The sequence below is a fragment of the Parasteatoda tepidariorum genome, chromosome 11 (assembly GCF_982258835.1).
Source record: "Parasteatoda tepidariorum strain Cologne lab strain chromosome 11, Ptep-v5.0, whole genome shotgun sequence".
Lineage (NCBI taxonomy): Eukaryota > Metazoa > Arthropoda > Arachnida > Araneae > Theridiidae > Parasteatoda > Parasteatoda tepidariorum.
Genome location: NC_141765.1, coordinates 97,817,102 through 97,840,704, shown reverse-complemented (window position 1 = coordinate 97,840,704; position 23,603 = coordinate 97,817,102). Strand labels below are relative to the sequence as shown.

The 23,603-nt window shown below is 30.8% G+C and overlaps 2 long non-coding RNA genes across 16 annotated transcripts in view; one reads left to right on the top strand and one right to left on the bottom strand.

Annotated features, from left to right (window-relative positions):
* LOC147801958 (uncharacterized) overlaps positions 1-23,603 on the bottom strand; it is a 361,588-nt gene that overhangs the window by 320,066 nt on the left and 17,919 nt on the right. For 7 of the 15 annotated variants that reach the window (XR_015430154.1, XR_015430153.1, XR_015430156.1 and 4 more), the window contains 3 exons: positions 23,456-23,569; positions 14,175-14,357; positions 1,529-1,673 (listed from right to left, as the gene is read on the bottom strand). This is a non-coding gene — a long non-coding RNA (uncharacterized LOC147801958). Of the gene's footprint in view, positions 1-1,528; positions 1,674-5,294; positions 5,551-14,174; positions 14,358-23,455; positions 23,570-23,603 lie in introns of all 15 variants that reach the window. The other 8 variants (XR_015430162.1, XR_015430163.1, XR_015430161.1 and 5 more) reach the window with 4 other exon arrangements.
* Positions 19,105-23,603, top strand: part of LOC147801957 (uncharacterized) — a 47,307-nt gene continuing 42,808 nt past the window's right edge. Inside the window, exon 1 of the long non-coding RNA XR_015430182.1 lies at positions 19,105-19,850. This is a non-coding gene — a long non-coding RNA (uncharacterized LOC147801957). The remainder of the gene's footprint in view (positions 19,851-23,603) is intronic.

Sequence of the window (23,603 nt, the reverse complement as noted above, 5' to 3'; positions counted from 1 at the left end):
ATTTATATTAGAAGTTAGAGAAAAACAAATTAATCATGATCATTTTTCTAAAATATTCTTGATATGATTTGTGAGATTCTTTTACTGCCCTCAATAGTGTTGTGGTGATCTTCAACACTCCTCCATAATTTCGAATGGTATCTTTGATTAGACTAAGCGACATAATAGTATACTCATGGTGACTCACATTGAGCATTGCTTTATTTATCGAAAAACCTCTCTCAGGATCAGAATTCCCATGTGGCAAAATTAAAACAGTTTCAATTAACGTAGTTAAATTCTTATATTTTAGATTATTGCTTTTTTATTTATATTTAGCCTATAACTCTAATTTTTTAGGAACACCAACAAAGTTTTATCAGATTTTTAGGAATTTTAGGGTTTGCACATACTTTTAGGAATTTTATGAATTTTAGGGGGAATGCGACCCCTGTTTTCATAAATAGTGAACATTTAAAGCACATAACATATAACATCCTCATGTTTGACAATAACTTAGTATTTAAACTATTAAATAATATTTTATATAAAAGCGTTAAGGCTTTTTAAACTAAGTAAAATTAAGGATTGAAATAGAAATAAGTTTGAAAAGCTTATTTCAACTCTTCTTTCAATTGAAGAACTTAGTGTAAGAACAGTTCTAAGCTACACTTTCAATGAAATTGAGATTTTTCAGGGAAAGAACTTATTTAAGTCTTACCTAACTTTATAACATTAATTTAATTTATAATTAGTGATCTTTAAATTTTGAAAATCTCAAAGGAAGAAGGCACTAATTGACAATCTAAGAGTTTTTACAGAATTGAAGAAATTCCAAGTGTATTTGGTAACTAACAGTGAACCATTAAAAGTTTATTTTATTGTAGCAAATTAATATGCCAAGAGAATAAAGACTGTGAACTAAATAGTTAAAACTCATGTTAGGAATTTACAAAAATTTTGTCAATTGGAAGCTGCAGGACAGGAAATAAATGTAAGGCATAAACTTTACTTCCTAATGTCAATGTAAAGACTTAACATTACTTTCTACGCAAACTCAATAAAATGTCACCTAGAATTTTATTTTGTAATATAGTGTATACCGTCCAACTCTTATTTTTCAAAAAGCCAAGCGTACAGCTAGATTTTGTTTTTTAATTTGCTGGATTTACAACTTTTAGTATATATTTTAAAGTTTTAATTATTAATCCCATTACTAGCTACAAAAAAGTCTATTTATCCACAACTATGTTTGTTAGTGATCCTTAAATAGAACTTATAATCATTTCTCAAATTCTTTTAAAATACTTGCAAGACAAGAGAGAAAATTCCCACACATGTATGTGCATTCCTACGTAGTTTAAAGATGGTACAAAATTTTAATGTACAATTTTAAAATACAGAAGATTTTAATCTCAGTGCAGAAGGCAGGAAACTTCCACACACTGCAGAAGAGTTGGCAGCTCTTTAATAGTTCCCCCCCCCTTAAATTCAATAACAATGTTAAATTTTCAGCCATTACAAAAATAAAATGAAAAATGTTTCTTACTCTTTTGAGTGTTTAAAGTGAAGCTGGTCATCTTCTTATAAAAGGTATAAGAGCATTCCAAAAAGAAGAAGGTTGCTGATGTAAATGCCACAGCAATTCTGTGTTGCAGACCCTTCGATATTTTGAATCACCACCTGATTCTCTCCTATAATTATTTGAGCATACATACATCATTTTGCACTTAACACTGACAAATATTAACATGATACCAACACGGTATCTGTTACATTTAAGATTTTCAAATTAATGACTTTCCATGACTAATTCGAAGAATTTGTTATGACTTAACGAAGTTACTATTTTCTCCGACAAAAACACAACAATAAATATAAAAAAGCTTTATAATAACATTAATTGAAATGATAGGTATAATCAAAACTGTTATACTCTGCATCTTCATATTTATAGATTTTAAATTTAAAAAACAGAGTAAAGAAAGAGTTCAAGCAATAAAATAGCTGAAAAAAAATACAAAAGCAAATAATTTCTTCTTCTTTTCTGCAGAATAATATTCCAGATACTTTTTTTGTTCGTCGGAAAGGAAAGAAATACTCCTGATTTTTCTGTTCTCATTTCGAAATAAAATTAAAAAAAATAATAACAAAAATTCTGAAATCACAGAAATTTAAAAGATAATTTGCTCTAGAAATAATGTTTTTTCTTTCATTTTTTTAAAGAACACTATAATTTGAAAAGAAGATGATAAAAATTTTTATATTTTAATAAAATAAGACTATGCGCGGAGATTTTGTTACAAATTCAGATATTCGGAACACCACGAAATTGAGGGGGGGGGGGAGTAAATTCCATTTTAGAAATTAGATTTTTCGGCGACCTAAATCCATGACTTTCCATAATTTGTTTAAAAAACTAGTTAAAATCATGAAATTTCATGACAAATTTTGTTCAATACCGAAATTTATGACTTTCCATGATTTCTCATGACTTTCCAGGTGAGCAGATACCCTGCACATCACAAAAATTTAGAATAGAATAGCAACTGATGTGACATGAATTGTGGTATCATTGAGCACTGGTACATGGTGTTTTGTACTCTGCATCCCCATGCAATTTATTGTGTGCAATTAGCACTAGCTGTAAAGCTATCACTTATCAAAAACCTGAGGAATTTGCACTGGATTTCATGGCAAGATTCTGCTGCAAAAAAACTCTCCAAAAAAATTAATGCCAGGGTGATTTTTAAAGAAAAAAAATTTAAATATCTAAATGCACGCTTAAGTGAATTAACCAGGATTACGCTAACAGGAAATTTTGAAGTCCGAATTCGAAAAACTTTCTCTACCCCAGATAGATAAAAGTTAGACTATGGTAAACAAAAAAATTTTTTTTTTAATGTTTTATCTGAGTGATGAAAGGTATTTAAACAAATATTTATAATAATGTGAAAAAAAATATTATTGAAATGAATATTATAACAAACATTAAAACAGTTTACCACCAACGTAATTTATCACATTTAACCCCTTAATGATCGTTTTTTTTAATCCCTGAAAATTATATAAAAATATGTGTATGAACAATATATATACAGTCATTTTTAATTTTTGATTTGTTTTTAGCTTGAAATTTTAAAAAATTTAATTTTTAGGAAAAGTTAACATTCAGGGTTACTATGACTTAATGTTGGTTTTCCAGCAAGCAAGGAAAATTTAAAAAATATGTGTTTTAAACATTACAAAGAATTTTATTAAACTTTAGCATAATATAAAAAAAGATTAGTAATTTTTTCTTGTGTGATAAATTTCAAAGCATGAGATACAGAGGCCAACGTCACAACCGGGTTTCCTTTCTACATCTCTTTTTGTTTTCATCTCTTCCACAATTACCTTAAAAATATTCTGGTACTGCTATCTGGTGAGTAAAATGAGAAATAAAATGTTTTCCAGGCAAAAGAATAATTTTGGTTTTATTCTTATAGGTGCGTTACTACTGAGCACTCCAGCCCGTCAATATAACAGGAGCGAGAAATAGAAGGCGAAACTTCACCCCATCATTTTCACGGGAAAGAGAAGAAAGGGGTTAAATGTTAAGCCTATGTTTAATTAAACAATTGAAAAAGAACACAAGAGAATTACTGAAACTATAGGAAATTCAAATTTAAAAATGCCCAGTCAGAAAAAGTGGTCTGTACAGTAAAATAAAAACATCGTTGAATAAATGTGTTTATACCAAATGGATATATTTTAAAATTCAAATTTATAATTGAATTTAATATGAATTTATTAAATTTATAAATGAAATTATATTGTTGAAAATTCAAATTTACAAATGCCATATTAAACTCAGCATTTTAAAATTCATCCAAAATGGATGTATTTATAACGCTGGGTTTAATTTTTGATAATCCAAGAATGTCAGGCCCAGCTTTTATATACAGTTTTGGTAGCAGGCTAGATAGAAAACTGGTACGCAATTATTTTGATTTTATTTTACTAGTATTTTTTAAAAATATTGTTGTGTGGCCACTATTAAAATTAAACTTGGAGAACAGAAACATTTTAATACCAAAGCACGATAAAATCCTCTTTTTATAAAATTAAACTTTTTGTACTGTATACGTTTAAAATTATGAAAAACCTTGTTCGTTTTTTTTTCTTTTGAAAATTAAAATTTTCTATTTTCTTAAGTTTTGAAAATATGTGGATAACAAATTTATTTCAACACCCTATTGCCAAAGTTACGTGTGCAGATTATACTTCTAAGTTAATAAGTTAGGAAACAGGACGTGCAAAAAATGAAAACTGTTCATAAATTAAGAAAAGTTGCAGAATAAATATCATTCAGTCTCAATGATCTACCGACAATAGATGTTAGAAATTTGCTTGTAATGAACTTAGTGGCTTAAAAAAGAAAAAGAAAGAAATATTGAAAATTACAAAAACTTTAAACTTAAATTTTGCTACTCGGAAAAGCTATTTATTTTAAAACCCTTCTGTAAGTTAACAAATGTAGTTCCTGTTTATTTAAAATGTCAAATTAAAATAATGTCAGTAAAAACAAAATGTAATAATTAATTTAACTGTTAATCAATTTGTAAAGTTTACTTTAAAAATTTTTTTCCTTAATGCAGATATTCCGGTTTTTAAAATCGGCCAAATCCGAGAATCAAATGCTCTCAGAACAAATATGACATTAATAGCCTGGATGAGAAAAGTAAAAAACCAAAGAAGCATTAAATCTAAAGTATATGCAAAGCAATTTTTAAATAATTGAAAAAATACATAAATTTGAGCAAAAAATTAAAAAGTGCAAGGAGAAAACATATTTCGACAGAATATTAATAGCCTTAAAATAAATATATCAATGCGAGACTCTTTATTATATAGTGTAAATAAAAAATCTTGATTTTAAATTGGATAAATTTGAATCCTAATGTGAGATTTTTAAATCATGGGAATATGAATTGTGATGTGTAATTTAAACTCCCATGAATATAGATCATGGTTTTCAATTAAAAATATTGTGAATACAAATTACGACGTGTGATTTTAAATCGCCTGAAAGTAATTTTAAATTGTTTTTGCATATACACTAAAAAGCACAAAAAAACAGATCTTTTTTCAAGAATTCAGAAAAGAGAAAATCTTTAATTAAATTGAAAAAAAAAAAGGAATTCTGCTAAAACACAGAAAAACCACATTTCCGAATATACGGGGGGAACATCGCAATTTTCTTTCAATGTTTACTGCAGATTCCGTTTTTAGGCATGGACTACAGTTAGGGTATTAAGGGTAAGATTTCTCACCTTTGACCACATATACAATGGAACTGACTGCACCTGCATTCAAAGGAGAGCAAGTGTAGTTTCCTGAATTTGTCTGTTGTGCGTCCCTGATCTTTCGCCTACTGACTGCAGTATTTTGACCACCCTTCTGAACTGTGACTGTACCAGAATACATAAGCTGGGGCTTCTGGGCTGTCCACAATGACACATGTTAGGTTAATAGAGCTTCCTACTTCTGAATACATATCTGGACCTTCCATTATTTTAGCTTCAGGTACTGTGAAGCATTAAAAAATAATCAGTAAAAAAAATGTAATAATCGATTCTGTAATAATAAGGGATTGATTATATATATATATATATATATAGTCTCTGTGGCAGAATTTTTTCGGGCTTTGTGGGACATACCTCTCTAATACTAATATCTTTCTGCAAGATACTTTTGATGATAACAAACATATATGTTACTAATTTAAAATAACAAAAGAGATGTGTTTAAAAAAACTAAATGATTTTTTTTAATTGAACATGTAATAATTTTTAATTCTAATATTATGGGTGATATTCTCAATTTTTTCTAGGGGGTACGCACAAATTATTTCCTTCTTTGCATTTTGTACTTAGTAACTATCCATCACAATAATAAACATAATTAAAAATCATGAAATCTGTAGAAGTAATTGCCAAAAGAAAGATCGACGACAAAACCCTGCGAATTGGACTCCTCAAATGTGTGTTTCAAGATCAGGTCGTTGTGGTAAGTAATAAATGATATTGTATAAAAAATATCGGATTTAAAAACTAAGGAGAAATCAATCGCAATAACTGCTAAAAATTCGATAGAATCATGGCCTTAAAAAGTATAGGGTGTGAAGCCAAATCTTTCAACAAAAAATAAACACCTTTTAAGCACTCAAAAAATATTTTGAAGCACTATATGCATTAACAAAATGCAAATTAATTTTCAAAGACTTTAGATGATAATGAAAAAATAACTAGTTTCTGACAAAGAACTTTTTTCTTGATTATATAAGCTGTTATAAAATGATTGAGAGATTTTTCGGTTTGACATCAGAGGGTGGTAATTGAGAATATGTTGCAAAATGCAGCAGAGTTGCACATGAGAAGGCAATAATCTCTCCGAACCCAGCTTAATAGACGCACAAACGGACTCGAAAGTATTTCACCAAACATGTAAAATAATTGCCGTTTTCATACGCTATGGACCGACGGTACGCCGAAATGAATTGTTAAAACGTTGAATAGAACAATGTGAAAAGCACGCTTTTGCATAATACGTGTCGAAAATCAACATGGTTACGAAAAAAATCTCATTTTTGAAAAGGGAAAATTAAGCACTATTTAAAAATACCCAATGAAAAAAAACACCTTTAAAAGCTTTTAAATCATGAAAATAAGCACCTGAGGCACGTGGGGTACATCGTGCCCAAAAAGAAGAAAATAGGTTTTTAAATAAACTAATGCAAAATCACCAGCTAGCCATAATATTTAAGTTTAATTTAATATTTAAAGAAGGTTACATAATAATTAGTTAATTAGTAATAAACATCAAAATGGTAGAGTACGGCACAACCACAGCGGCATTCACTAAGCCATATGTAAAGCAGACTGAGAGGGAAGAAAAGTTTTTCTTCCTGCATTCCAGGGTTGCCACAGTCAAGTCCTCTGCCAAATGGCGGTCTTATCTTAAGAGTTACAGCCCATTTGGCTGTGCCGCCGCCCACCTTTAAGCACGTTTTAAGAACGCTATGCACCATGAAGTAAATGCACAATTCATAGGTAATTTTACATAAAATTAAAGAAGATTGCATTGCAAATTTCTGTAGAAATGAAAAGTAATTGCTTTTTATTTTTCAAAGGAGGAAAAATCTTTCTGCATGAACTCTATAAAGTTCTGCAACAATGTCGCCCGGGGTACAGTAGAGTCCGAATTATTCGAGTAAATGTGAACTTAAAGTGAGTATAAAAAAGGAAAGAAAAAGAGTAGGGTAAATATTTTTGACCAAATTTATATGAGTAGACTACATACAATTCATATTATAATTAAACTTAAGAGCATACTCTACGAAAATTAAAGAGTTTTTACTCAAAAAAGTCCTTTTTTGTTTCACATAACTTTTCTGCAGCAATGTTTCATAATTTTTTTTAGAGATAACAGGAAGGCTGGTGCTGACTCTTTTTGTCATTCTACATATTCAATAGCACGTTCGATAGCTTTTAAAAATAAATCCGTATCTGTCCATCTGCATGAGAGATTTTTATATGTTGATTTTCATCGTAACTGTCTTCATCATCTTCGCGAGATTCATTTTCACTATTGACAATATTAACGATCATTTCACCAGATCAAGTTGTTGAATATCGTTTTCTTGAGTGTCCGGAAGATAAAATTCAGATTATTTTTTGGCTGTAGTTTTAAAAATAAAATAGAACAACAACAAAAAATCCTTGAAATATGTGATAGATCGGTTAAAGCGGAAACTTGGATAATCAGGACTCTACTGTATACATACAGCACAAAAAGGATAAAAAAAATTTAAAAAAAAAAAGAATTTTAATAAATTTTAGTAATACATATATATATATATGCATTACTAAATTTATGTGTATAATGTAAGGATAAAATACAAGACAAAAATATTTTTAGGGAAAATGAGAAAAATTAATAAATAAAAGTTTTTTAAAAATATTAAAAAATTTAAAAGTTGTCAATAAAAAATTAAAAGATATAATGTCATCGTTAGCTTACACGATTACATCCACAGAACAGAGTCCTTTCTAATATTGTATCGTATGAAGCAAAATACATCAATACAATATGTAAGAAGCACAAAAACAAAATGCTTTACTTAAAAAATATTTCTTCCCCTTGTTTTCTTTGTATTTTATCTTATTTTATGGCTTCTGCAGCTTATGTGCAGAAAAATAAAACTTCTCAATTTTCTTTAGTAATATTTTTTCTTGAATTATTTCTTCTCTGTATAATGTGTTCATATATATATATATATATATATATACAGTACACTCTCGATTATCCGTGCGCGGATTATCCGGTTTGCGGATTATCCGTGCTCATTCCGGAGTCACACAAAAATTATAAAGAGAAACATTTTCAAGATTAAAAAAATTTGATTCATGAAGTTATAACACTACAAAGTTTTGGAAGCAATATTCGTAATTGGATTGCTGTAAATGGAATATCAGCAGCATGGTCAAAGGTAAAATCGTCTACGTTATCACGATGATCTTGGAGAAAGATCATACCACTTGATGAACAATCCTCTTCAGATGTTCAAGAGAAATATAACAGTATTCTCGAACAAGCCAAAAGAAATCTAAGGTTTCGAAATTCTTGATGAAGAAAATTTAGAAGATTGGTTTCAAAGTGATGCATGTGAGCCTGGCTTCCAGTATTTGACTGATGAAGACATCGTTATGTTGTTAAATCAAATAGTAATGATAGTAACTGATGCAGAAGATGTAGCAAATGAATGAAATACAATTTCTTATTCTGCTGCTCAGTGGAAACTTTATTAGATTATATGGGAGGATTTGATTACAGTGACATTACTGCGGTGCGTAAAATTTGTGTATCGATATATGGCGAAGACGCATTACACATTTTTTAATAAGGAAAATTCCTAGTTTGATGTTATGCATGCAAAAGTCAGTAATTTTTATATTTTTTGTACTGATATTGAATAAAAGGAGTTTTCGGATTATCCGTGTTTTTCGATTGTCCGTGCGACCTGTCCCGGTGATTAACCCGGATAATCGGGAGTGCACTGTATATATATATATATATATATATATATATATATATATGGGGTGTAGTGTGGCAGGCCTCCTTGTGGTGCACCCTGGGTAATGCTGAATCTGCTACAGCCTTCGCCAATATCTTGCTGTCTTGTACTGATTTTGAAGACTATATGAAGGTTTTTAAAAATGTTTTAAAAAACTGTCCTTTCAAGGGCACGGACAACCCCGGCCTTAAGGTTCTTTTCTGGAATGCCGGTGGCCTTACTATTGACAAGTTTACTGAACTTAAATATATTATTTCTCGTGAAAAACCTGATACAATTGGTATTGCTGAAAGCGGCTCATCTGCTGACAAGCTTGAATTTTTTCCCAATGAAGAACTATAAATCATATTCTCTTAGACGCTCTCGCCAAATAGCATCTGGAATTGTTATTTTCGTTAAAGACACTCTCATTGCAGAACCACTGATTAAACATACCATGACATCCTCTGACTTTTTGGAAGCAATTGAATTGAGAGTGTGGAAAAACAACATTGGCTTTCGTATTTCATTCATTTATAATCCACCTCGAAATAAACCTGACCTAAATTCTCTCATTGTGGATTGGAATAAACACTCCATTATTTTAGGCGATTTTAACGCCCACTCCACCAGATGGGGTTATGACCAAAACTGCCCTATTGGCAATTTGGTAGAAGATTTTATTGATACAAACCAGATTGATTTTATTGAAAACTCAAAGGCCTCACCTACTTTTCTTTCATATGGGGGCAGTTCTTCTCATCCTGACTTATTGCTGTCTCACCCACGATTAACACCTTTGATAAAACACGACCTTATCATGGCTCCTGGTGGTGCTGGTCATAAGATCCTTTCTGTGATTATCTCAGAGCCAAGACTGACTAAAGAACCCAGAATTACTCGATGGAACTTGAGCAAGGCTAACTGGAAGAGGTATGCAGAACTAACAGATTCACTTTTGGGAAACTGCCCTTTACATGAAAATAATGACACGTCCCTTGATCGGATCATTATCACAATCTTGCAATGTGCCAATGCTTGTGTCCCTAGGGGTCACATTAAAAATGCAAAACCTTTCTGGAATGATAATCTTCAGGCGCACAAGGAAGAAAAAGACCATGCAAGAGCTAGGGCAGAATCCACTGGCCTCCTAGAGGATTGTATCTCCTTAAGAAAAAGCCAGGCCATTTTAAAGAAAGAGATTTTAAATGCAAAACGCTCTTCTTTTAGCAAGTTTCTGGAAAATATGAACTATCGAAAAGATGGACCAAAAGCTTTTAGATTTCTATCTGCTCTAAATGGAAAGCGCACACAACCTTGCAAACAACCTTTGAAGGTTGGCAATAGAACTTTAACCTCAAACCAAGATATTGCCAAAGCTTTTTTGAAACTTTATCGCAAGGTTAGTAATTTTTACCCAATGACTAGGATTAAGAGGGGTGAAATAAATCCCTCTGGCGATAACCCAGAATGGAACTGCCTTTTCTCCTCACCTTTCACTGTTAAGGAATTTCAGAGAGGACTCCGTTGCTTGAAGAGAGGAAAGAGTGCTGGTCCTGATGGCATCCTCCCTGAGTTTATTTTGGAACTAGGCGTTAAAGCTAAACAAACAATCCTTAATTTTATAAACAAAACTTGGGGTGGCACTTTCCCGAGCCTCTGGAGAAAGGCTGATGTTATACCTATTTTGAAACATGGAAAAGACCCGACGGACATCCAAAATTTTAGACCAATTTCCTTGACCTGTATCCTAAGTAAGCTAACTGAAAGAATGGTCGTTGATCGGCTTCAGTTCTTTTTGGACTATGGTGGCCATATCTCTGAGAGACAGGCTGGTTTCAGACGTGGATACAATACAACGGAACAGATCGTCAGACTTTCACAGCATATTAAGGACGGCTTCCAGAGGAAGCAAAGTACACTTGCTGTCTTCGTTGATTTTAAATCGGCATTTGACAGAGTTTGGAGAAAATTGCTTCTTAGGAAGTTGCTTCATAAGAAAGTGTATGGAAATCTTTTTAAGTGGATTAGTGATTTTCTTTCACAAAGATTTTTGAACATTAAATATGGCAATTCTCAGTCAGGGTATGGGCAAACCAGACAGGGCCTTCCACAGGGCTCAGTTTTAAGTCCTGTCCTCTTTAATATTATGGTAAATGACCTTTTGAGCTACATTAAAAATGCTGTTCCAGAGACTGAATCATTGTTGTATGCCGATGACCTTGTTATTTGGTCTACTGGCTCTGATATCTCTATGCTGGAGAAAACACTCAATTTGGCTTTAGAGGCTCTGGCAACCTGGACCCTGGACAACGAATTCAAGGTTAACCCGGAAAAGACAAATTTTGAACTTTTTACTCTTAGTACCAAAAAGTTTAATGTTAACTTGGTATACAAAAATAGTACTCTGGGTCGGACCGATTGTGCTACCTACTTGGGCATAACTCTTGATACCAGACTGACCTGGACTAAATACATAAATCAAGTGGCAGATAGCGTGACAAATCGCCTTGGTCTATTGAAACGTCTCGCTGGAATAAAGTGGGGTTCATCCCAAAGTGTCCTTGCTTCCACTTTTACTTCTTACATTAAACCAGTATTTGACTATGGTTCAGAAATCCTTGTTACTGCCTCGGACAGTGCGTTATCAAAACTCGATTTGGTTCAAAACAAAGCACTAAGGCTCATCACTGGTTCTGCGATCTCAACCCCTATTTCTGCCATGCAGCTACAGACAGAAATTTATAATTTATCTGACAAACGAACTTATGCTGTCCTTTCTCTTGGTGAAAGATTGTTGAGAAAGGAGCACTTTTGGCCGTACTACAATCTTCCTCAAACTAGACTTAAATCTCAACATTCCTTTCTTTTTGAGTACCGGAGACTTGCAGAGATCTTTGAGGTCTCCAACTCCAAACTTTGCATCTATAGGCCACCTGTTTTTACGGGCCTTCTGAGATATGCCACTGCCAGATTTGACTTGGTACTGCCTGTTCGGAAATCGGACTTCCACCAGACCGAGTTGTATCCTATTGCTCTGGCCACTATACACGAGAGATACCCTTACGAGCAATGGCTGCAGGTTTTTACTGATGGATCCGCCACTTTTTCAACTGGTAGAGCTGGAGCTGGTGCTTACTCCAAATATTTCAGCCTTAGAGAACCTCTTGACACTTGGGCAGATAATTTTGATGGAGAAGTGTTTGCAATCCTTATGGCTATTACAGCTATTGGTGAACCATCTGAACAAAACATTGTTATCTTTGTCGATTCTCAGGCTGCTATTCAGACCATTTCTGAATATAATTTATATCCCTCTGAACTCGAATTTAAGTGTAAACAACGCATTGACTCTCTTCTTTGTTCTGGAAGAGAGGTAGTCCTCCAGTGGATCCCTGGCCACTGTGGCATTTACGGAAATGAACGGGCTGACATGTTGGCTAGAGAGGCTTCAGCACTGCATCCATCTTTTCATCCAGTTCCTCTTAGAAATGCAAGGCGGCTTCTTAAGAGCAAATGCAGGCACAGAACAATATCTGCTCTTAGGGACTTAACTGATGGGAAATCCTGGGCTAGCCTTCTTGATGACCAGCAGCGCTCTCACCTTTCCCTCCTTCCCAGAGCTGAGGGAGTTGCTTGCCTTAGATTAATTACCGGACATGACTACTTACAGGCCCATTTATTTAAAATTAACTTGGTCAATTCACCTCTTTGTGTGCTCTGTAGCACTTCGCCAATGACTGGGGAGCATTTATTAGATTGCCCCTCTCTTCTTGACATTCGTTCCTCTGATGACTTTTGTGCCCTCTCACCTTCTGGAGCTACTTCAGTGTTGTATTGGACTGCAAGACGCCTTATGTCTGAGAAGACGATGGCGGGCGTAATTTAAAAAAAAAAAAAAAAAAAAATATATATATATATATACAGGGTGTCTCAGTTAAGCGTTTCAGAACTTTCAAGAGGGGTAGGGGGCATCCTGACGACTCGAAATCATATAGCAATGTGGGGTCGGAAATGCTTTCCTGAAGCGGTGACATACACAGAAGCACCATAAAGAAAGGAGACCGTAAGTGAAAAATCGCTATAATAATACATTGAAAAAATTATATGGCCTCCTCGGTCACCCGACCTATCATGTTTTGACTTCTGGAGTCATATGAAAACACTGGTTTATGACACCCCTGTTGATAATGCTGGTAGCAAGAATCGCAGTAGCTGCCTGCGAGATATGCCTGGAGTATTGCAGAATGTTCGAATGTCCATGCGCCGGAGATGTGAGGTGTGCATTGTAGCCGGGGGCAGAAACTTCGAACACTTACTTTGGCCCATGTACCATATAATTTTTTCAATGTATTATTATAGCGATTTTTCACTTACGGTCTCTTTTCTTTATGGTGCGTCTGTGTACGTCACCGCTTCAGGAAAGCATTTCCGACCCCACATTGCTATATGATTTCGAGTCGTCAGGATGCCCCCTACCCCTCTTAGAAGTTCTGAAACGCTTAACTGAGACACCCTGTATATATATATATATATATATATATATATATATATATATATATATATATATATATATATATATATATATATATATATATATATTAATAGTAAGACATTTTCCTTTTGCTCTTTGTGGGAATCAAGTATCCTATTTAATAAACCAATTAAAATTACTAAGATTTCCCTTATTCCCTAAAATGAAACATTTTAGATTTACTTGGCAAGATTTTCCTTAACTTATATTGAGAAGCACAACATTTTATGACCACACTTTGATAAACGTCTCTGTCTAATAATTAATAAATAAATTTTGTACCCTCCTTCCCTGCCTAAGATCTGTTTTTTATCCTTCCACTCGGCAATGTCGTTGTATATATGTGAAAAAATACTTTACCAAAAATAATAACATAACATGTGAGAAATAGCACACATAAAAGCCAGGGAAAATATTCTAAACATAAATTTAGGCAAAAAAAAAAAAATAAAAAAAAAGATTTGGGACACTTAAGCCTTGCAGTGACCTGAATGTCCCAAACTCCACTATTACAAAATTTTGCAAGCAAATATTGATAGAAAATTTGGATCATAAATGACTCACCTACTACCCACACCTCTTGGGTGGGACCTGACACTCATACAGGCCCTCATCTGCAGATATTTAATTTGGAGTGCCCAATTATTACTTATTTGCATGTATACACTTTGGAATCGAGTGTCACTTGTGTAGGGATACTCTCCAACAGTCATCAGATGAAAATCTTTTCAACCTAATCCAAGACACCTAAAAAAAAAAATATTATACAGGGATGAGATTGTCACTATGTTCATATTATAATGTAATCTAGCCAGAGCCCTGTGAAACACATCAATAACTGTAAAGTAGGAATATATATAAATTCCTCAACATACGAAAATTGCTATTTTAGTTTGAAAAATTATATGATAATCAGCAACTGTTTAGATAATTATTTTTCATTTTATTGCATAAATACATTATACATACAACATTATTTTTTAAATTTTGGATTTTGGTGCTGAGTTAATTAACTCTTTTTTCAAAAAAAAAATAAATAAATAAATTTAATCACTTTTTAAATGATTGCTTTTGTTTGCTATATCTTTTACGTTCGCTATATCCTTTTTTTGTGTGTTTAATTTCCAATTGCTGAAAATGCTTCATGTTTCACAAAGCAAGCAAAAAGTCCTCTAATAAGATCAAATCGTGCATAATGCAGCTTGTGAATGATGGTTGCTTCAGTTGGGAAAAGTTTTATATATTCTTGTAGTAATAGCAAAACTGACACAAATCAGGGTTACCACTCAAATCTGGAAAAAAAAATTCCCTATACATATTATACACAATATATTAAGAGGAAACAACAATTACTGTGTTCTTGTGTGAGCTATATTGTTTAGTATAGCTGAAATATCATGGTTAAATATCACGCATTGAGTGGTCACCATTTTTTAAAAGATAATAAGAAACAAAAGAAAAAAGAAACAAGAGATAATAGGAAACAAAAATAAGAAACAAAATTCCCTGCATTTTCCCAGCATGCAAAGAAAAAATCAAAATTCCCTGCATTTTCCCTGTTTCTTGAGGTGATTTTTAAATTTCCTGCATTTTCCAGGTTTTCCCTGTGGAGTAGCAACTCTGCAAACAGATTGGTGATTAATTTAGTTGTTAGCCCGTCTTCAAACATCTTTTGACGAATCCTACTTTTTTTTCTATGCAAGCACAGAATGTAAGTTTTGAATATATTCTCTTCATGTTTCGCTGATATTGTAATGCCCAAATATGTTAATAATCGCTGATAGAAAAACAGTCACCTTTAAAGCAACTAATTCAAGAAAAAAAAACTTACTTTTAACAAGAATTGTGATAGTTGATCTTAGAATCGCGTGAACGCAAATTGCAATCATGGATTTTCAAATCACGTGAATATAAATCCCGATAATGGATTTCGAAATCACACGAATATGAAACTCGATATTCAATTTTGAAAATATAACGCGTAAATACAAATCACGATTCATAGTTTTTAGATCGCGTAAATAAGAATCATGATGGCAATTTTTAGATCGACAAAATACGAATCACGATGCATAATTTTTAGATCACGTGAAAACGAATCCAAATGCCCTATTTTTAAATCACGTATAAATACAAAAATGAATGTTTGATATTATAACCGCATGAGCGAATCACGACATTGGGTTTTAAAATCATGTGAATACAAATCGCTACATGGGTTTTTAAAAACGTTTGATCGTTACGTGCAACTTTTAAATCATGTAAATACGAAAAGCTATGCTTGATACTAAAATCGCGTGAATAAGAATCGAGATATTTGCAGATTCCAGGCTTCAGCGTCGGTTGAATTACACAAATACGAGCTATTCGGTGGGCGAGTAAAAATTCGGAAAATCTTATCTTCTGCGCGTAAGAGCTGAGAAAATAGCTATGTAGTTCGAATTTTCCGCTTATCTTTAAAAATTGGAAATATGCATAATAAGTTTTTCTCAACGGCAGAAAAAGCGGAATATTTATAAAAAAAAAGCTAAACTTTTAGAGAATCGGAGTTTTCGTTTAAAAGGCTGAATTTCGATCCACAAAAGCGAAATATTTATAAATAAAAAGCTAAACTTTTAGTGAATCAGAGTTTTCGATTAAAGGCTGAATTTCGAGAGACAAAAGTGAAAAAAAGCGGAAATCCTCTAACAAGCGGAAAAATCTCATCTCTGATTATATCTACTCAGTTCAGTACAAACATATTTCAGGCACCAATACATATCTAAATTTGTTGTCTTTTTTATTTTTTTTCAAAACACTATTTAATATGCAAGTATCATGTGCAAGAAAAATAAGAAAACCTGGACAATATTATAAGATATAATATGCAGGGATGATTGTGGGCCCAACTCAAAAATCCTGAAAATTTCTGAGTAAAATCATTCAAAAAATTACTATCGTTATAAATTTAAATAATTGAAATTTTCAAAACATGATATTCTAAATGAATTATATGCAGCATAATTTAAATGAATAATAATGTGTAAGTTTACTTTTATCTCTAATCACATTTATCATTCTACCAGAAAAAAATATTTACAAATGAAAGAGATGCCAAGTATAAATTCTAGTTCTAATATTTTTAAATAAAATATAGAAGAATTTTTATAAATATATGTGATCCATGATTTCTTAAAACATCTGGACTCTGGATTTTCGGAAACTTTCGGATCGCAGTTAGCGGAAGATCCGGAAATCCGGAACACAATCACCCCTGAATATGAAACTTTTTACACAGGGTACGTAGCCAAATCTTTCAACAAAAAATAAGCACTTTTTAAGCATTTAAAAATATTTTTAAGCACTATATACATTAACAAAATGCAAAATAATTTTTAAAGACTTTAAATGATCGCGATAAAATAAGTAATCTCTAACAATGAACTTTTTTCTTGATTACATTAGTCATTATAAAATGATAGAGAGATTTTTTGATTCAATATCTGAGGATGGAAATGAGGACTGAAGTTGAGAATAATTTGCAAAATGCAGCAGAGCTGCACATAAGAGTGCAATAATCTCATCGAAACTCAGCTGAGTAGACGCACAAGAGGACTCGCAAGTATTTAATCAAACATGTAAAATGATTGGCGCTTTCATACGTTATGAACCGAGAGTACACCGAAATAGATTGTGGTTCAATTATTTGGGAAAACTTTGAATAGAACAATGAGAAAATCACGCTTTTACATAATACATGGCGAAAATCGACATGGCAAAGAAAAAAATTTCATTTTCAAAAAGGGAAAATTAAGCACTTTTTAAAAATACCCAATAAAAAAAAAGCAGTTTTAAGGTCTTTTCAAAAACGAAAATTGAAAATAAGCACCATTAAGCACTTTTTAAAAACGGTACACACCCTGTTGTACCTTAAATCAAATTGGAAAGAAAATGATAAAATTAAGAAATGGAACAAGCAAAATATATCAAATTTTAAAAGGAAAAATTATTGAAAGTTGACCAGCTTGTAAAAAGAAAACTTCTAATAATGTTTCAGCACTTGATACTATTCTTTTGATTACATTTTCTGATTTTTTTTAAATCAAATTTCTTTCATTCACTTTACTTTAATTTTAGAAGCATTAAAAATATGACTTTTCCTACTTTTTCCAAATGAAATTTTTTTAAAAAGACATTAAATTAAAATATAAAGAAAAAACTGGTTCACTGTGTGAAAAATAAATCAGATTTTAAGTGAGTTGTGAATTTCCTTTATTATGAGCGTTAAAAATTTAATTATGCATAGTCATTTAGAAAAACTAATTTGATTTAAAACTATTGAATTCAAATAATTTATTTCTGAAATAGGAATTTCCTAATGTACTTGCAAGTAGGTAAAAAATATAACTGAATGCTTGCTTAATGTAAAATAGTATGGGAGAATGGCTCGCCTTGGGACATTTTTATTTTTGGCCTTAAATTTTAAATTATCTTTTACAGGGTTCCTACACTATTTTGAGAAAACAATATCCTGACTTTTGCAGGTTTCTCCTGACCTTTTACTATAAAATTCCAGACCTGCCGTTTCCCACTCCAACAAAGCTTTTAACATTGCACTTTCAATTAATAATAATATATTACTTAGTCATAAGTATCATATATTGAATAGGATAAACACTTATATATTAAAGTGGAATTGGGTAATAGCACTTTATCCCAAATTATATTTTCAGAAAACTTGTGAAACATATTTTTAATTATCATGATTAGATTAAACTTTTAGTGCGTTTTTGCAGTTAGATATGAAAACTACTTAAATTAAAAAGATCAAGAAAATCTGTTGGATTAAGGAAATATTATTTTATTTAATGTTAAGTGGAACCAAATGCATGAGTGTCATCAGGATATAAAGGGTTAATCAAATCTGCGTATCAGTATCAGTGTATCAATGTATCAGTATTCTCAAATAATATTTACTCTTAAAACATACTAGAACATTTGTTACATAAAGTTATTAATTTTTAAAAATCACCAATTCACTTCAAACTGAGTTTTCTTTTAAAAGATAATATTGAAATATAAGGGGAAAAAAGTCAAGAAAAGTTAATTATATACGAATAAAAATTCAGATAGAAAAATTATGCAACATGTGAAAAAAATAAAATCAAAAAAAATTTTTTTTTCAGTATTTTTAAATTTATTTCTGTAATACCGTATGCTTCCTGAGAAACTCAGGGGCTCCTATGTTGTATAATATTTATCAACATATTTTATACTTCTGAATCAAGAACATCCAGTTCCGTTGCAGCAGTTTTTGTCAATTTAGATTTTCTTAATTTCAAATCCTCTATCTTTTCTTTTATTCGTTTTCTAGAAATTTCAGCTTTTTTATTCTCTTCGTTTTTCTTTTTTTTTGGCTTCTAATGCATGTCTCCATCTTGTTCTAGATCCTTTTACAGTATCTAGCATTTTTTCATTAATGTCTAAGTATTTTATTCCATTTATAAATGAAACATAATCATACACACGCCTTCGTGAAATAAGAGACTTCATTGAGGTATTCAAACAATAAGCTTTTATTGATTGAAAACCTCCCTTCGACTGTTGCGTTACCATGAGAGAGGATAAGAACAATTTTTATAACCTCTCACAAATTTTCACACTTTTTTTCTCCGTGCAAATACTTCGAAAAAAACATCTAATCTCTTTTGCTGTGGATTAAACTCTAAGAAACTCTTTTGCTTTTCTTTTTTCTTTTTGGCCGCATCACAAAACAGTAAAAATACCTTTTTTGATTTTTCTGCTGTTATTTCAGCTACTATTGTCTGTAAACCAGTTATTCACACAAACAGCAATAAACCTAGCAACCCTATCCAAAATTCCTTATCATTGAATAAACAGGAGGAAAATTGCTAACAGGACAGGTTCTAGCAGGGAAAGAGGAATGTTATTATGAGGAAATTACATATTTTGAATTACAGAATTTTTCCTTGAAACTTTACTTTTGCCTGTCAGTCTTTGAATGAACTATAGTTTTTTTTTTTTTTTCCTAACTTCATGACTATGTAAGAAAAATCCTGACTTTTTCCTGACTTTATGAATATGTAAGAAAAATCCTGACTTTTTAGCTTAATTTTAGAATATCCTGACTTTTGCAGGTTTTCCTGACCGTGTAGGAACCCTGATTTAGTTCTTTTAGATTCAAATAAATTTCAGCATCACCTAACCATGGAACATATTTTGATTCCGTTGGTTAAGCAGGTAAGAATTTATTAAGATTTTTATTTTTGAAGCATGTTTCATTACCTTCATATAAATGTTTAATTAGTTGTAGAAATAATTTTAATGAAGTTATTTTTAATAAAAGATAATATAATGAAGTATAAAGCGTTCCCTTTAGAAGTTATCAAATTTAATTGTTCTAATACTAAGCCTAAAAGTATGATAGTTTAAAATTTCATATTAAGTATACAATGCACCTCGGGACAGATGAAGGTGACCCACCTAGGGACACTACTTATACAAAATTAATTCTTATTAAAAAAAAGATTTTCAACAATAAGATATTGTGCATGCAAAATATTTTTTAATTTATATAATCTGTGTTTATTAATAGTTATTATTTCTCATTTTACGAACTCATCAAACTTGACTAATGACAAGAATTAGAAGCAAAAAGTATAAAATAATGCAACAGTTCGTACTAACAGTGTTGAAAAAGCTGATGCAAGTTTTATCAGGGGAAATGACTTATAGGAAAGCTGCTGAATTATATAGTATTAGTACGACCGTTCTGAACTGGCATATTATTTCCTTTAAAAAAAGAGAGTGCAGCCAAATTCTAAATTTAAATATATTTCAAGTATACAGAGTCACAAAATATTCACAGAAGAGGAAGAAATAAATTTGGTAGGCTATATGCTACAAGCATCCAATTACCAATAAGGATTGACAATATGTGATGCATGTGCACTTGCAATTTATACAGACACACTGGAAAAATAAGGCTCTTGAAGATGCTATTAAGAATAAAAAGGACTCGTAGGGAAAACTATGTGTGAATAAAAAAGTGATTAAACAGCTTCAGTTCAGCAGTAGTAGAGAAGATGAGAGTTTAATGCCCTCAGAATAAGTGGGAAATGCATTTGGAAGAAAACCAGTTACTAGTGATTTATGCAATAACAGTGATGATGCTTAGATGAAATGAACAGTGACAACAAAATATTTAACGATAAGAAAAAAGTTCATTTTCAAAAACAAGATAACATGTTGGAGATTTTGCTCCTATCAAATTTGCTGGTAAAAGATCTGTTGTTGCTTTTGTAGGTTGCGTTGAAAGAGTTGATGGAGATTAGTACGAGCTATCAGTTTTGAGAGATTTCAACATTTATTTATCCCAAAAAAGAAGACAAATCATACATAGATTCAAATGACATTTTGTTAAAATTTAAAGAAGCAGAGCTGAACATTCTTTAGGTTTGGTATTTGCTTCTGAACAATTGGATTGCATACAGGAATTTAAAACTGACAAAATAAAGCTTTATTATCAATATTAGAAAACGTAAATTTATTTAGTTATACAATTTTTAGAGAATTTCTGCTTAACTCTTCATATCTGTTTAACTGTCCCAAGGTGTCGCTTTAGGAAGTATACTTTGGGACAAATGATATGGTAACTAAAAAAATGTTTTTAATTTTTTTCTTCTATGACAGATACAAAATGAAAACCTAGTTAAAAATGTTTTCAAATATTACAAGAATACTAGGTAAGATTTTGATCCAAATTGATCCAAAAAAAAAATTTAAAATAAAAAAAGTGTCTCAAGTTGAGCCACTTTCCCCTAATAAAAAACCACCCTGAAAAGTAGACTAATGAAATATTGCTTTAAAGCTACAAATTAAATAAATCTGTCATGTAAAAGTATACTTTTATTGATATTCTATAATTTTTTATCTTGTGTATAAAAGAAATCCCTGATTAAAACAGGGTACCTACTCTTTTAACAAAGCAAAAATTAAGCACTTTTTTTTTGTTGAAAAATTAAGGACTTTAAAAATGGTGGGTCATTCCCCATCAAATCATACAGGATTTTACAAAAATGGCACCCACCATCTCAGATTTTGATGAAAATTTGTACACTTATAGAATTTTTGATGCTGATTTCGAAAATATCGATTATATTTAAATCAGTTGTGGGGTGTAAAAGTTATAAGCATTTATATTTTTGCCAAGATGGCACATTTGTGGCCATTTTGGTTCATACATCAAAGGTTATTAATAATTTTTTTAATATCTACCCTTTTAAATTAAACATTCAGTTACGACAAAAAATTTTTTTTCTTCTCTTAACAAAATGTTTAATTTAAAAGGGTAGATATTAAAAAAATTAATACTAAGAAGTTGAATTAGAGTTATGAATGAGAGTACTTTTCTTAACTAGGTCACGTTAAATTAAGTCCTATTTCAAGTAAAAATGGGTCATACTAATATCTAAGCACCTTAAATCATTCCACTTTTTTTTCATTGGGCTTAACTTAATATATATATATATTTAAATTCATTGCAATAAATATTTTTATGAAAATTTTTATAGAATAAAAATACAATTATGTTTAAAATTTATAATTTTCAAACCAATATATTTTTTATTAGTTCTTAGTGAAACATATAAATAGGGTCTAAAATTATTTTTCAAAGGTATCAACACATTTCTATGTCCAAAAAATTGGTAAGGTAACTTAATTAACAAATTATTTATATTTTCATTATTTATAAATATTTACTTTTAATATTTCTTCATCATCTTCTATCATATTAAATATTATTCTCTACAATTATTATGATTTGATATTTTATTTTTATCGTGAATTAATAGTTTTGATAAAATATATTCAAAAATTATATGAAAAACATATTGAAAGCGGTACGTAACTTAACCATTTTGAAATTATCACTCAACAACAAATGTGTTATATTTACATTTATGATGAGTTTACAATTATTTTCAGTCAAAACTGATATTAAGAATTAACTTTACATAATATCACGAAATCTAACAAAAAACATACTAATTTTAAAACAACCAAAAGTTAAATAGAAATTTAAAAAAAAAAAAAAAAAAAAAAACAGTATTTTAAGTTGCAATGTTAATTGAGAAAAATTATTATTAAAATCTAAGTTTGAATTTTATTCCAATAGACATTAATAACAAAGTTTCAGATCTCATAATTAAGTAGATTAAAATTTTCATGCAATAATCTGCGGATCCTTAAGAAATAAAAACAATAGCGTAACAATCTAGAACTTTAAAAAAATTAACATTGCAGCAAAACATGTTATTAATAGGTCTAAAACATTTAACTTTCTTGTGAGGAGCAAATCATGTATTCTTATTTACTACTCAGGAATAAAAATTTAAAGTATTTTTGAAAAAAATTTGAGGTTTTAACCAAAAAAATAGAAGCATACAAAATCTAGAAATAGAAATACCAGCTTTGAACTTGATAAACTCACTGTCAAATATCATCTTAGATGTTTCATAAACTTTAAAACTAAATTTACTTTCACTTATTCTGTTTGTTCTGAGTCAGCAATTTTTAATCTTTTATTAAATATAAAGTAAATTTTACAAGAAATGAAAAAATTCCCAAATTTTCTCATGGAAAATTTAACAGTTAATAGTTGCCAGATCACTTTCAAAGTTAATAGTTGATTTAAAGATCAATCACTTTTCACTTTTAACAGAGGCAAATTCAAACACAAAGTAGCTAAAATATTACATCCTTATATTGCAGACATTTTACTCGAAATTGAATACATAGTGTTAAGGGGGAAATTTAGCGTAAAAACAATAAGATGAAATTACCTAAAAAAATACTTCCTGTAGTCCACCTAACATGGCTTTAAACCAATAATTGTTGAAATCCACACCTTCTGCTTCACATCGAGGTATATGTTCTGTCAAAAGCATGATGCACCTCTAAGAAAAATAAATACAACAAATTAAACTTTAA